This window comes from Triturus cristatus, chromosome 4_1 (genome assembly GCF_964204655.1).
Source record: "Triturus cristatus chromosome 4_1, aTriCri1.1, whole genome shotgun sequence".
Taxonomy (NCBI): domain Eukaryota; kingdom Metazoa; phylum Chordata; class Amphibia; order Caudata; family Salamandridae; genus Triturus; species Triturus cristatus.
Genome location: NC_140585.1, coordinates 420,308,692 through 420,321,040, shown reverse-complemented (window position 1 = coordinate 420,321,040; position 12,349 = coordinate 420,308,692).

The window sequence follows — 12,349 nt, the reverse complement described above, 5'->3', positions numbered from 1 at the left end:
TGCTTCCAGCTCTCCGGGAAGGTGGCGGTGTCGAAGGAGGTGTTGATGACGTCTCGGAGTTGGGGTGCGATGGTGGAGTCGGCCTTGTTGAAGATGTGGTGGGGGCAGGGGTCAGTCGGAGATCCGGAGTGGATGGTGTTCATCGTGCGGGCTGTGTCTTCGGTGGTCACTGCGGTCCAGATGCGGAGGGTGGCAGTGGGGTGCGTTGCTCCGACGGTAGGGTGCGAGGATGGTGTGTCGAAGCTGTTGTGGATGTCGGCAATCTTGCGGTGGAAGAACGAGGCGAGGGAGTCGCAGAGATCTTGTGAAGGGGTGATGTCGTTGTTGCCGGTGCTGGGGTTGGAGAACTCCTTGGCGATGCTGAAGAGTTCCTTGCTGTCGTGGGCGTTGTTGTCCAGTCGATCCTTCAGTGATTTCTTCTTGGATGTGCGGATTAGCTGGTGGTGCTTGCGGCTCGCATGTTTGAGGACGGTCATGTTGTCAGTGGTCCGGTCGAGGAGCCAGGCTTTCTCGAGGGTGCGGCCGGTCTTCTTGGAGTCCTTGAGTTCTTTGGTGAACCAGGGGGCCTTCTTGCTTCTGGGTTTGCTGGGGGGGTTCTTCAGTGGTGCAAGGTCGTCGGCGCAGGCGGTCAGCCATTGCGTGAAGTTGCGGGCTGCTTCGTTGGGGTCTGGTGTGCTGGCAGGTGGGTTCTGGCTGAGGGAGGCGAACCTTGAGGAGAATGCTAGGCACATACAACTACCTGGAGGAGCAGTGATAACTTGAATGTGTATGATACATGCATGTTGCATGAAACAGCATTAACATTGTCTGTCTCTCACACACAGGGCAACATGATGAATCTACCCCCAACAATGGGGGTGAAGATTCACAGTCCCTGGCCCGGGAGGAACCTGATCCCACCGGCAGAGACGCCTCTCAACATTCCGCGGATGATCCCGACTGACCTGGACCCTCTGGTGTCCAAGCCCCTGCAGAACCTGGTTCAGGACCATCTGTGCCAACCACCACCCCCATTCCTGTCACATCCCAGGAGACACCGAGGAGCCCTGCCCGCAGTGAACATCTGAGACAGTCTGACCAGGAGGGACAAGGAGAGCCGGGCACCCAGGAGGAGGCAGACAACACTGCCACTGCCATCCCTCAGGGGTCCCGTAGACCCGGTGTGCCCACAACCGCAGGCCAGGCTCATGTGGGCAGGGGTGGTGGGAGTGGAGGCAGGCGGAGGCGAGAACCTGACGAACCAGCTGAAGGGACCGATATGTCACACATACACAACATCATGGAGGCATACCGGCGTGACACCAGGGAGTTCAGCCAGGTAGTGGTGACCATCACAGAGATCAAGAACCAGCAGGCCGAGCAACACGCCAGTCAACAAGAACACCAAGGACGGATGGAGGCAAGACTGGATGAGCTCCTGGTGGTGCAAAGGGACATAAGCCATTCACTCCGTCGGATCGCCGACAACATGGGCAACCCTCCCTGTGCCACCAGGAGAAGACCACCACCAGCCACAGGGAGGGAGGAGGAGGAGGAGGAGGAGGATTCGTCCGACGGAGTGTCCCAAGCATCGTCAAGGCCTGCATCTGAGGTTCCCCGGAGGAAGGTGGGTCATCCACGGAAAAGACCGTGAGAGGCAGCGGACCATCCACATCTCCCAGGTCACCTGGCCTGGCACCTGGCCTTCATGTGCGACAGCATCACCTCATTGACTGACATCATCTGCCACATGGACCTGCTGGTCACAGTCTGACTAATGATGCCAAACACTGTGGTCTGGACTCTGATGACTTCAAATGGCAAGGATCCCATCTCCCCCTGTGAACTTTGGATTCTATGGTCCCTGCATTGCACCTTTTTCAGTGCACAAATCACGCCCCTGACCTATAATTAAATAATTAATATGTGAAATTTAATGTTGCAGTCATTTAGCATGAGTCCACAACATACGTGTGGGGATATGTCAAAGTATGCCTGAGTGTGGAACTAACTCCAGCCATCCATACACTTGGATCTGAGTCTGGTCGAGGACACACATGTGTTTCAATGTGTCACCAAATACAGACATGGAGCCCAATACTCACCCGAGATGGCCTCAAGCTGCTGAGGGGGGGCTTGCAATACTGCTCAGACAGACCAATTTGGAAGAGTATCATGAAGGTGTAGAGGTCATGGGTCATGTTGATGTGCCCGGGGAGGGAGTCCCAGGTCTGTTTGGCGAGGTGGGAGAACTATCTCCTGCATGCAGTGTTTATGTGGATGTGATGAATGGTGGCCAGGGCAAGGTGAGCTGCACGGAGTTGGGCCAACGGGGTGTTGGATGACAAACGTCCAAGGTTTGTTTTGGGTCTGGGGTTGTGGACTGCCTCCTGAGTGTGGTTGAGGAGTCTGAAGGTGATCCTGCAGCAGACAGTGAGCCATTCTAGCTATCTCAGGTGGACGGTGATGTGGCTGGGGCTGTGGATGTTGAAGATGAGGTGTGCAGATGCACCCTGGATGTGGGCAACTTCTCCTGCAGTTTTGCTGTTGTTCTACGTAGAGGCCGGTGCTGTAGTTGAGCCGGCTGATGTCGTGGACCTGGGGGACGGTCTGTCTTGCCTTGTAGTGGATCTATCTGTGGATCATTTGCAGCATGCGGAGGGTGTTGCAGCATGAGGTACAGATGGTGGTGAGTTGCATGGTAATTGTCAGCGATGGGTCCATGATGAACACCAGCTTGCATGCGTGGCCACTGGGTGCTGGTGCGGTGCCCAGACCAGAGGGACACAAGGAATTGACACAGCCGTAAGGGGACAATCCTCAGATGATGACCTCAGTCCTGTCCAAGTCAAGCCTCAGGTGGCTGATGTTCAGCCATTCGTCAATGGATCTCATGCCTTCTTGAAGTTTGGATCTGGCAATGGCTGACTCTTTGGTGAGTTTGAGGAGCATCTGGGTGTCAATGGCATACGAGATGATGATGAGGTCGTGTGCGCATGTGATGGTGGAGAGGGGGGTCATGGAGACATTGAAGATCGTCACGCTGAGAGAAGAGCCCTGGGGCATGTGCCACATGACCCCAGTGTACTACATGCTGCAGGGTGGAGGCAGACTCCCTGGGCCTTGCTGATGAGCTACATTCTGATTGAATCCTGGGCCCTCCTCTGGATACCAGTGTTGGAGATGTGTGAGCTGACAGTGTGGTAGCACATGGTGTACAATGCCGTTGAGAGGTCAAGGGGGGTGGGCTCACCATTGTTGAGCAGGGCAAAGTTGTCGTTGGTGGTGGCAATGATGACGGTTGCAGTGGTGTGATTACTGTGGAATATGGTCTGGTGCCGGTTGCCTGGAGCTGGTTGCGTGGAGGAAATATGTCAGTTGCTTGTTGAGTGTCCTCCGGATGACATTTACTGGGTAGGGAAGCAGGGTGATGTATCAGGAGATCCTGCAGTACTGCCGTCCGTTGTTTAGGAAGGGCCTGGGTCTCTGCATGCCTCCAGCACCCATGGAATGTGGCCAACTCAAAGGAGACATTCAGGACGCGCTAGACGTGGGCTTCAAGGATGGGGAATGATGTGGTTGAGATGTTGTGTGGGAAGGGGCCTGATGGAGAGCCAGAGTGGATGGTGCACATGAGCCAGGTGGTATACTTGCTGCTGACGGGAGTCCAGAACCTGAGGGGGGTTTGTCCTGCGGATAATAGTGCTGTCTGCCTCTGTGTGCCAAGGCTGTTGTGTATGGCTATGAGCTAGCAGTGGTAAAAAGTTGCAAGGGATGTGATCTGCCTTGCAAGGGTGGGGTGTCTTGGATGGAGATCTTCTGTCAGTTCACTCACAATGCTGATGAGCTCCTTGATGTCGTGTGTTTTGGCGTCTCAGCACTATCTGAAGGATCTCCACTTGTCCTTGCTGATGATATGGTGATGGCTGTGTGTGGTCTTTTCCAGGCCTGTAAGGTAAATGATGGCTCTTTGTGTTGCAAGGTGTGCACAAGAGTCCGGCTACGTCTGTAGGAGTCCAGTAGGTCTGCCTTGTCCCAGGTGCCTTAACTATTGTTGTGCTTCACAGGAAAGTCCGTCAATGTGGAAAGATTGTTGGATCAGTTGCTGATCCAGTGCGTGAGGTTTCAGGGTGTTGCGTTGTGTTGTTTTGAGTGTCCCACACAGCTTGTCTGTGGTGACTTACATCAAGCATCTTTGCAAGGTGTGGGGCAGTGTGTTGCTTGTTGGAGACGTTGACTAAAATGTTGATGGACCAATGATGGATGGTGGTGTGGTTCTCCTCCAGCCAAAAGTTACTGGCATCCAGCCACATGTAGCCTGTGGAGGTGAGGGCGTGCGTGCAGATGTACGTGTTGATGGCTTAGCGCAATTGTGGATGTAGGCCTGGATATCTGTAGATGAGTGTTACTCTGAGGGTTGCCAGTGTTGCAGGGATTCTGCTTATGCACAGAACTATGCGCAGGAACCCAGGCCCTCAGTGAATTGTGGTGTACCAAAAACTCACCTCAGAACCCAGAACCCCTTGTCCGACCAGCATCAGTGTCCCTTTCGTTATCCGAGGTTTAGCTCGGCGGTCCCAATGTATAGACAACCCAGAACAAGCGACTTAGTGTATTTCTCAGGAATGGTGGGAATCAGAAATACCTTTTCGTAATTATTCTCATACCAGTCCACAACAGAATAAACAGAGACACGGTAAAAGTTTAAGGATTTTATTTTATAAACCTCGTGTCCTAAGATGCAGCAGTTTGGCTAACATAAGCAGACAAACGATTAAAATCAAAACCATCAGCATAGTTGCAATACCATAGAAAATGAAAGGAGTAATCATACTAAAATGACAGCGGCTCTAAGCCACCTTCCTTTCGCTAGCAAGCTAATAGTATTATTATTAGACTAATAAAAGGTCTCTAGGTTTGAATGGGGAACCCCATACCGTAAAGATCAGCTCAGTGAGATCACATCACAGGATCAGCTATGCTCTGCTCCTGGGAAAGCTCTTCTTCCGAATGTAATGAAAACATGTAACACTGCAATATTAAAAGCACCTGACTTTCAGGCATTTGCAGCTGCGTGCGTGTTATGGCTAAACTAGTGGGTCGATCAACCTGAACTCAACAACATGCACCGTCTAGCGACCCAAACTGTTTCTTTACACTGTGTACAGACCAAGGTCACTGCTCACTGTTTGGGATGTGAATAACAGACAGTTCTCATGTGAAGCAAAGTCGAGTAAGCATTTCTCAATTTAATAACATGTGACTACAGTGTCGTGTGCAAAAGCAACAAAAGTGGCAAGATGGCTTTCTAACATCTAACGCGGTTGTGCTAACTTAGCATTGTACATATATAGATAACGATCTTCACCACACCCCCCCTTGATCGGACCACTAACCAGTAGGGGCGCATTTGCAAGAACGCAGAGTTCAAGTTTGATAGAACGGATCAAGGGCATGAACTGTAAGTCCATATAAGGTAAGTGAAAAAGTTCAAAGAAAAATATAAAGAAAAAATTAAAAAGGTGTAAAAAAACCATTTAGAGGATAAAAAAAACATAATTGAAGGACGTAGGACAAAATGAAAGAACAAAAGTCAATCCATTAATGTATAGGCACAATAAATTGCAACAGCTTCCAAGAGGAAATCATTGGAGCGTTCCGCAAAATTATCTGCCATCCAGTTCAGGACGGGGATGGAACATACATGCTCCTCAACCACCGGAGCCTCCAGCACCAGATGAGGACAACTGGCGTGTTCTTCAAGATAACTTCTTGCTAAGAAGTCAATCGCAGCCGTTCCGATGTCCCAATTCCCAAGGACTCCATGTGCTGCTCCACAGGCCATAATCCTGATGCCAGAACAGTCCAACTCATGAGTCAATCATAATCCGGGGCAGGAGACACCGAGTTCGACAGACACAAATCCAGAGCCCATTGGAACGGACAATCTAGGCAATGAAAGACGGGCTGCACACAAGTAAAGTAGGGAAACCGGAAAGACAATCCATAGGCTATGCTTAAGGTCGCCAGTGGTAAAGTGCCATAGTATTCAAGCATCCGGTTACGAAGATGGAGCAGCCGGGACATGTTGTCGTGTGACGCAAGTTGTGCATCCATAGCGCAGGGCGCAGATCAACAAAAGTATTCCAGCTATGAGGGCGAGAAGCAAAGGGAGACCTCCGAAGACACTGGAAAAAATAGAATGAAAAAAGGGATCACACCAAAAATAGTTTGAAAGGAGGTCACGAGGCCGGAGCCCACAATTTAAAAAAAAATGAGCCATGCCACTTGTTGACGAGGCATTAAAGATAGTCTGAATCAGGGTCCCAAAATGAAGTGGGAGATCAGTATTCAAAAGTGCTTGCACCTCAGTGCGGGTGTTTGCTACGTGAAGGACAAATGTTTCCCGGGATGAAGTCAACGCGACTTCTTTTTGAGACAATAGAGCCCTTATTCTGCTCATCTTGTTGAACTCTGCTTTCAAGGTTGGAATGGAAGGCCAGATGGATACATCGAGGCGTCCATGCGGGGGCGGGAAAAGGACGTTATTACAGCAGACTACTCTCTGTGATACAGTCACTATGTAGGGATTTCCCACTAACATCCCACAGCAAGCTTCATTATTCAAAAGCAAATAACTACCGTTAGCAAGCAGCGTAAAAGACGATGTTATAACTGGCACAGGGATCCCTTTCAGGACGCAAGCTAAATTAGGGGCGTGCACATTACATGCACCATGCAATTGAATGTGCCTACACACAACAGAGTGATCCGGAGAGGAAGTGCACTCTTCACCTTTCAAGTAAACCTCCTTGCCGTCTCTCACACATCTATACGTGAATGGGAGTGACCACAATTTGTGCAGAAAGGCAGTACCAAGTTGTTTATATCTGCCCAGAGCATAATGTTTCATGCACAAACTGAACTTAAACAGAGGGAACGGTAATGTGGTTAACCCATGTATAATAAGTAAAGTGGCCTAGACCCTACGTGGTGACCAGGACAGCAATCTGCACAGCTAGTTAATTTTTTAGCATTCAATGCAATTTATTATTCAATTGACATTTGTAATGTTAGCGTTATGAACATAATCAACAATCAATGTTTGTGAATCAGGCATATATTTCTATGACACTCTTTCACATCATTAATATTTTACATTGTACAATTTATCATCACAATTGCTGTGGTACCAGAACACTGGTGGCAGAACCCAATGCATTTCGGGACACGAAGTCCCTTCGTCAGGAGTATTTCTAGAAAAAAGGAAACGAGGAGACCATTCTCAGTTGGTGCACTTTCGCAATAACTTTTTCAATTGTCATGTTCCCTTCACCATCGTGTTGTATCACCTTAAATGTGTATAGCTTTCACTTACTTTATTTCTGTCACTAAATAATCCTTCCCTGCAAGAAAATAGAAAAGTAGACCATGACCAAAAGTCTTGTTGACCCAGACCGTCAATCAGAGAATGATGAATTTACATTTCCATAAATACCAAACTCATACCTGATAGCAATATGTATGAGTAATCAATGTTTCAAAATTCCGCCCCCTCTCCGGAACATCTAAAAACGTAAAGTGTCATTTAACGTACCAACTTAATAACGCATAATTCACGCAACAAAATAATGGATCGACAAGGCTGAAATAACAAAGCTAGAAATAAACTCACCTCATTAAGAGCATGAATGTGAGTTAAACGTGACCGTTTAAAGCGATATGCGTGCTAGATTGCCAATATGTCTGCAGTGCATGTGTATTATTAATAAGTAAAGTGGCCTAGACCCTACGTGGTGACCAGGACAGCAATCTGCACAGCTAGTTAATTTTTTAGCATTCAATGCAATTTATTATTCATTATTATTGTCTACAACGCGTGATGACGTTTAAATACAACACGGGAAGTCATCCCAGGGTTATGGATGTTAACGCGGTTTTTTCATTATTTGGGAACGCGAGATTGATATCGAAGCCAATTCTTCGAGATTCTTGGTAAGTGATTAGCGACTCTATAGAGAGAGATAATGGTAGTAAATATCTGGATGTATATATTCTTTGACTCGGGTCTTTATATGTTTTTGAGTGACGCATAATATTGGGTTACCGGAGAATACAATCATTCAGTGAAACACACAGCTTGAATCTTTCTAAACGGTCGCGTTTAACTCACATTCATGCTCTTAATGAGGTGAGTTTATTTTTAGCTTTGTTATTTCAGCCTTGTCGATCCATTATTTTGTTGCGTGAATTATGCGTTATTAAGTTGGTACGTAAAATGACACTTTACGTTTTTAGATGTTGCGGAGAGGGGACGGAATTTTGAAACATTGATTACTCATACATATTGCTATCAGGTATGAGTTTGGTATTTATGAAAATGTAAATTCATCATTCTCTGATTGACGGTCTGGGTCAATAAGAATTTTGGTCATTGTCTACTTTTCTATTTTCATGCAGGAAAGGATTATTTAGTGACAGAAATAAAGTAAGTGAAAGCTATACACATTTAAGGTGATACAACACGATGGTGAAGGGAACATGATAATTGAAAAAGTTATTGCGAAATACCCCTGACGAAGGGACTTCGTGTCCCGAAATGCATTGGGTTCTGGCACCAGGGTTCTGGTACCACAGCAATTGTGATGATTAATTGTACAATGTAAAATATTAATGATGTGAAAGAGTGTCATAGAAATATATGCCTGATTCACAAACATTGTTTGTTGATTATGTTCATAACGCTAACATTACAAATGTCAATTGAATAATAAATTGCATTGAATGCAAAAAAATTAACTAGCTGTGCAGATTGCTGTCCTGGGCACCACGTAGGGTCTAGGCCACTTTACTTATTAATAATACATATGCACTGCAGACATATTAGCAATCTAGCACGCATATCGCTTTAAACTATTTTTAATTTTTACACTGAAACTGAGTGCGCTCTCCACCCACATTGTTTTAACCCATGTATAAGCCACACAGCAGAATTCAATTCAGCAACAGAGAAAGGCAAAGGTTCTAATTTCTCAATGTGTAGTAATGAATATGTAGCATCTTTCATGGACATGAACTGTTGTTTCGCAGTTAAATTAAAAGGAAGGAACAAAGACGAAGTGTTCATGTAATCCCAAGGGACCTTCCCTGCCTTTAGCGTTTGCAACGTCCATGCAAACTGAATAACAGAACGCAACTGATTTTGACCATGATACAATACAGACAAATCATCCTGCACAATGTCTACCTCAGATGATACAATATTATCTAAGGCATAAATTCTAGAAGATAGGGTGTTAATACTATTATCTATTACAGCCAACACCTTTTCCATACTGGCTTGATCAATAGCACGTAATCTGGATGCAGCCTCAATTTGTGATAACTTCCAAACTTCGTTATAAACAGCATACACCCATCTTTTGGACCTGCCAACTGCAGGACCCTTAACAAAATCATTCAAATCTATTTTGTCATTTAATCGTGCTAAATGAAGTTTAACAGATGCTAAAGTGGAATGTTGCAGCCAAGACTGGCATAACTTCCCTACTGAGTAGGTAGTTACAGTGTGAGAAGATTCAAAACGGGGGTCTACACGAACCTGTGTATACCCCTGCTTTAAATCCAGAAACCGATGTTGAAATGAGTCCGAACTCGTTTGCCACACCAACCACCCCTCCGGATTTAATTCAGTAATATTGAAGGATGTGTTGGAAACCTGTGTCTGCAACATAGCATGGGACAGATCCGTATGATTACCCCAATTAGGATCAGCACCCAGAACTGGAATGGAGCGAGAATTCAATTTTTTGGAAGTAGCCAATCCAAAACAGGTGGTCTGAAAAATGGACGAATTTAAAAATAACATGTGATTCGGGATAAGACAGGCACGATGCAAAGCTTCTGTTCCCTGTACTTGCCACGGTTTGGAGCCCCAAACCGATTTAAGATCGATAGTAGCTTTCCATAGATCATACCCTCCAATTGCCAACTCGTCCATAAAGGACTTGGAATACAACAATTTGGTGTGTGTCAGGCGAACTTTAGAAGCAGACTCTGGCGCAACCTTAAAATAAAAGGAGGCCGGATTTGACACACTGAAATCAGAAAAATAAGTGAATTTGTCCACCAACGTGGCGGAGCTGCCCAGCCTAGGGGCGGGACAGTGTTCCCATTGTGTGAAATTTACAAAATTCCTAAACGTATTTGCTTTGTGCAGGAAATGCGTGCCATAATGTTGATAACAGAATTGCTCATCATAATTAGCAGTATCTAAATACAAATCCTCAGCATCAAATGCAGCATAATATTTCAAATCAGAAAACAGTGCTTCTATGGCTTGAACATCCCAGTCATCAGAGCGGATGTTCTGCTTAACGACATCACCCATAGAAACACGAAATACATTTGGCACATTAATTACTTCAGTGAAGCCATGAATTTGAAATTTTACAGCATCCCAGGCGATCCCATCACGTACAGGCCAGGCAGTAATGTTCACAAAAGTCTGGTCCCTTTTCATAATATGTGATGAGGAGTGGGGGGCCAAAGTTCCATCAATTAGTCAAATGGTAGATCTTTCTTTCAGGTAGTGTCCATTGATAAGTCTAAAAAACACTACCACAAAGCCAATGGACATAAACAAAAAAATACATATGAGCACCAGCCAAATGTAAGTCCAAGGGGGAATTAAAAAATGTCTTTTGAACCAGGCCACAAAAATCGAAACTTTGGACGGGGCATTGGAAGTCAATGAGTTAGAGTCAAAAGAGTCTTGTGAGTGGGCAACTGTGGTGGATTGTAAAACAGGTAATGTAACATCCGCAGGATAAGCATACTCAACATCTTCAGGCACACCACCAGGTGTCGGTGGCAATAAAGGACCAGTAACTGTGTGCATCTCGATGGCAACATCAGGCACAGTGCTAGAAGCTCGGGCCACAACTGAATTTCTCAGCATCGAAGGGCAAGAAACCGCCGGAGTCATACTAAGAAGAATCGGCCACTCGCTGTAGCTTGACATTGTCAATTGAGATGTACCTGTTATCCTTTCGACCAGGAAGTGGAGGTAAAATGACTGTTCTAGTACCCTGTACTCCAAGCACTGGAACTGTTGCACGATAAGAGGGGCCGAGCTCCTTCTTGTTAAAGTGGAATGTTGCAGCCAAGACTGGCATAACTTCCCTACTGAGTAGGTAGTTAGAGTGTGAGAAGATTCAAAACGGGGGTCTACACGAACCTGTGTATACCCCTGCTTTAAATCCAGAAACCGATGTTGACAGGAGTCCGAACTCGTTTGCCACACCAACCACCCTTCCGGATTTAATTCAGTAATATTGAAGGATGTGTTGGAAACCTGTGTCTGCAATATAGCAAGGGACAGATCCGTATGATTACCCCAATTAGGATCAGCACCCAGAACCGGAATGGAGCGAGAATTAAATTTTTTGGAAGTAGCCAATCCAAAACAGGTGGTCTGAAAAATGGACGAATTTAAAAATAACATGTGATTCGGGTTAAGACAGGCACGATGCAAAGCTTCTGTTCCCTGTACTTGCCACGGTTTGGAGCCCCAAACCGATTTAAGATCAATAGTAGCTTTCCATAGATCATACCCTCCAATTGCCAACTCGTCCATAAAGGACTTGGAATACAACAATTTGGTGTGTGTCAGGCGAACTTTAGAAGCAGACTCTGGCGCAACCTTAAAATAAAAGGAGGCCGGATTTGACACACTGAAATCAGAAAAATAAGTGAATTTGTCCACCAACGTGGCAGAGCTGCCCAGCCTAGGAGCGGGACAGTGTTCCCATTGTGTGAAATTTACAAAATTCCTAAACGTATTTGCTTTGTGCAGGAAATGCGTGCCATAATGTTGATAACAGAATTGCTCATTATAATTAGCAGTATCTAAATACAAATCCTCAGCATCAAATGCAGCATAATATTTCAAATCAGAAAACAGTGCTTCTATGGCTTGAACATCCCAGTCATCAGAGCGGATGTTCTGCTTAACGACATCACCCATAGAAACACGAAATACATTTGGCACATTAATTACTTCAGTGAAGCCATGAATTTGAAATTTTACAGCATCCCAGGCGATCCCATCACGTACAGGCCAGGCAGTAATGTTCACAAAAGTCTGGTCCCTTTTCATAATATGTGATGAGGAGTGGGGGGCCAAAGTTCCATCAATTAGTCAAATGGTAGATCTTTCTTTCAGGTAGTGTCCATTGATAAGTCTAAAAAACACTACCACAAAGCCAATGGACATAAACAAAAAAATACATATGAGCACCAGCCAAATGTAAGTCCAAGGGGGAATTAAAAAATGTCTTTTGAACCAGGCCACAAAAATCGAAACTTT